A 3,983-nucleotide genomic window follows, 5' to 3' on the forward strand; every position below is an offset into this window, starting at 1 on the left:
ACTCATGCCTCCAGGTTATCTAGTCTCACCTTCTTTACAAATGATAAAATCAAGCCATCTTCCCTAAAAGGAGCAACCAGAAGAGCATCTAATGCAACTCTACCAGGCTAGCTGCTTCTGGCGTGCTGAACTTGGATGTGATTTATTCAAATGAAAACTCTGGGGGAATTGTTTCAGAAGGATCCATAAAACAAATGTCATTTTCACCTGGAGAATTCACCCAACCTTCTAACCAATTTCAAATATAGTTCTTTAATGCAGATTTGACAAATTTGAAATCTCTTACACAAAGCCATTTATCACCTAATGTGTGCCTGCCCTGCACCACAGTTTAAGTTATAGCTTTTAATGGGATAAAACATTTCTATAAAATCATCGAAATACCTTAAACCAAAGCTGCCTATGAGAAATTGATGAGCTTCAAGCATGGACTCAACCCCTGAAACCATCAACCTTGCCATTGGCACCGTGGGCACTTCTAATAAAAGCAGCTAAGGAGGTATAATGAATATCTAATGAACCATTTTGTATGTCTGTGTGGTTTCTCGAATTGGAAATAAATCAATGAGCCTTACAAAATGCATATTTCAGTGGTATATTCATAAACAACAATCTTGTTTTTCTATCATGACTCAAGTGTCATTCTTTTTATAACACAACTGGAGATTTAATCATTTACTTTATATATACATAACCCAGAGTGCACAGGGGGGAGGGCAACCTCATGCTGTTTTGGTTCTTAGAATGTCCTCATGTGTGGAAGCTCTGAGGATCATGAAGGTAAAACAGAAGCACTCACGATCTAGTGGTGAACACAGGTGTGTAAATGATAATTAGTAAATGACATGGAAACTTCCATGAATCAATATCAGGAGATAACCTACTCTGAGCACTGGTGGCAAAGTGAAGGAAAACAGATGGCAGTGAATCCTGTTCTGCAGGCACTGGCCCTCCTGGCTGGCCTAGCCATGGGGGGCGGGGCTCACGGGACTGGAACAAACTTCTCCGGCAGTCCAGTCTGGCCATTCGATACGCTCCCCTGTAGGCTCCCTGCCACAACCCTGCTGAAGGCCCAGCTTGGTTGTCCTACCAGCTTCCTCAGCTGGACATGGGTGACCTGCTTCCCCTCCTGCTGGCATGGGCTCAAACCCTATGACCCAAAGCTGCCTTTCTATCTCAGCAACTTCCCTTCCAGAGGCCAAATATAACCATCCCTTTGCTGGCTCACAAAAATTCCAGTCAGACGGCTGTGCACAGTGACAGCCGGCCAAAGAGCGTCTCACCAGCTCAGCCCACAGCCAAAAATAACGACCACTCGGTTAGTATGGGCTGGGTATTTTTTTTCCTGTTGCTGGGACTCGGTTTGGAGTTATTTTTTGTTTTGGTTTTGGATTTTGTTTTATTTTGTGTTTGTCATTTGGAAGTAAACACACCAACCAAAGAAGCTACATCAACATTCCACAGTAGTCTCATGCATTTAGTGTCTGTCACAATAGGTTACAACAAAAAGTATTCATCTCCTAAACTTCTCCAGTCACCTACACAAAAAGGAGAGTCTAGCAAGTGCATCTCCTCCCCACTCTGTTCAGAAGTACCTGCTGCACGGCCACAGTCATGGTGAGACCCAACCACCAGGCTCTGTCTTCTCCTCAGTGTAGCTGGAGTGACTGGAAGGGTCTCATCTTTGGGGCTGAGTGAGGTTGGTTCCATGTTTATACCCATGATGCACCTGAGCTGCAAACAGGCAATGGGCCCCAGAGCTGTCAGTCCATGCTCTCCACATGCAGTAAAATGACTTAAATTATCAATCTATTTCTTTAAAAGTACACAATGTTTAACAACAACCAAGTCCACTTCTGATCTGCTTTCTGACACACAAGGCTCTTGTCAACCAGGTTTTTTTTTTTTTTTTTTTTTTGCAGGCCAACAGAGACATCTTGTTAAATCTTTCCTGGGGGGTAACACTAAATTAAAGCATGCTGAAGAGATCTAGGCAGGGAAAGGTAATTGTCCTCTCCATGTTCTATTTCCAAGTGTAATGAATAATAAGCAATTGGGCAAAACTATAACCTTCAGTTGTTGGAACATCTTTGTACTCTTTCTCTTCAAAGGCAGAATGTTTTCTGGCATTATGTTTCTCCATGAAAAAATAAATAAATTCTCAATTTCTACATGTGGGTGCATATCACACAGATAATCTTGTTGCTTTTCATATTGTATGCTGTCCTAGGATCCATTAATAATTTAGGCATTTAGGGGCGCCTGAGTGGCTCAGTCGGTTAAGCGTCCGACTTTCGCTTAGGTCATGATCTCGCGGTTCATGGGTTCGAGGCCCGAGTCGGGCTCTGTCCTGACTGCCAGCTCAGAGCCTGGAACCTATTTCAGAGTGTGTGTCTCCCTCTCTCTCTGACCCTCCCCTGCTCATGCTGTTTCTCTCTCTCTTTCCTAGAAATAAATAAGAAATATTTTTAAAAAAATAATTTAGGCATTTAATGTATTTATCAGCTCTTGTGTGTGTATGTGCGTGTATGTGTACATATACACATTCTATGTGCTAGTGTCAAAATTGTCTTCTGTATTAATGGAAAGCAAGCAATCTCTTGGGTGTTTCTCCACCATGAAATTAACTTTACATCTTATCCATCAAATGAGTGGGAAGTGATAACTGGTCCCTGTTCTTTACAGAGAACTAAGTGCTAGTATACGCCAGAAAAGGAATTATACTAAGCATTTCACATTGCATATTTTCTGAAATTGCTCCCCTCCTTTTTTTTTTCTAAGGAAAACCTTTATTACTCTAGGGCCACATAGATTGTTGGCTCCTGAGTTTCAACTTATTCTATTTAGGTTGCCTTTCTTTTGGTTCCTCCCTGGAATATTTATCATGCTTGTCATCGAGAACTGCTTCCGAGCACCTTGCAGTGCCAAGAGTGGTACCAGGTGTGTGTGCTTGGCAGTCCTCACCTCCACTGCTGTCCACAGGCTCCAACTTGGATTTAACCACGGTCATCATTCACACCCTCGTGGCAGCAGCATCTCAGGGTGCTACCAGCATGATGACAAGCAGCAAGAATGAGCACCAGGGCAGCAGCTGTTGTGGGAAAGTTGTGTGTCTGCACCTGGCTCATGCTTGCCTTGCTGCTCCTGACACCTCTCTCCAGCCACCTTCCTCGTTTGAAAAGCTTTTGTGTTTCATCGATGCCATGAGAGAATTACCAGAATGATAGAATCTTAGGGAAAGAGATCTCAAAAACATCTAGTTCAATCCACTCATTTTAAAGAGAAGGAAATGGAGCCCTGATGGGTTAAGTTCCTTGGCCAAGCTCATGCAGGTGGTTATTGGCAAAGCAATGACTAGAGTCCAGTAATTGAGCCCATTTTCCAATGCTCTTTCTACCATACCAGTGGCTTTCCACCATTTGTTAGCACAATCCACAGTATGAAATAAATTCTATATCATGACCCACAATATCTACAAATATATGCAACCAACACAAAAGTCTCACGAAACAATACCGAACTTTACTACATGTGATACATTTTGGTATTTCCTATCATGGTATAGTCATTTAAAAATATTCTGAAGATTGCTTGGCAGCATGTATACTAAAACTGGAACAATACAGACAAGATTAACATGATCCCTGCACAAGGATAACATGCAAATTTTTCCCATATCTTTTGTACATTTACCAAATGTTCCTTTTCTTTCCAGGGATAATATTTATAGGTATACCATCAAACGATTCACATTTTTTCTAATTACATACATCCACTGAATATCTAGGCAGGTGGAGGTTGAAGTAGATACAGAAAGGGGTCTCTTTCAGCTCTAACCTGTCATGTGCCTGGTTTGGAATGATCTTATTGTATGATTTGCCCTTAATTCTGAAAGGCAGAATGATCTAGGGTAGAGAACACCGGGTTTAACCTTGGGCCCACCACCTTCCAAGTGTATGAGTTTAGGTGAATTTTCTCTGTGC

The 3,983-nt window shown here is 42.0% G+C and overlaps 1 pseudogene; it reads left to right on the forward strand.

The window, feature by feature from the left end:
- Nucleotides 1-3,587: 3,587 nt before the first annotated feature.
- Nucleotides 3,588-3,682, forward strand: LOC144221093 (U6 spliceosomal RNA; annotated as a pseudogene).
- The last annotated feature ends 301 nt before the right edge of the window (nucleotides 3,683-3,983 follow it).

Source organism: Crocuta crocuta, unplaced genomic scaffold, assembly GCF_008692635.1.
Source record: "Crocuta crocuta isolate KB4526 unplaced genomic scaffold, BGI_CrCroc_1.0 scaffold91-1, whole genome shotgun sequence".
Classification (NCBI taxonomy): Eukaryota; Metazoa; Chordata; class Mammalia; order Carnivora; family Hyaenidae; genus Crocuta; species Crocuta crocuta.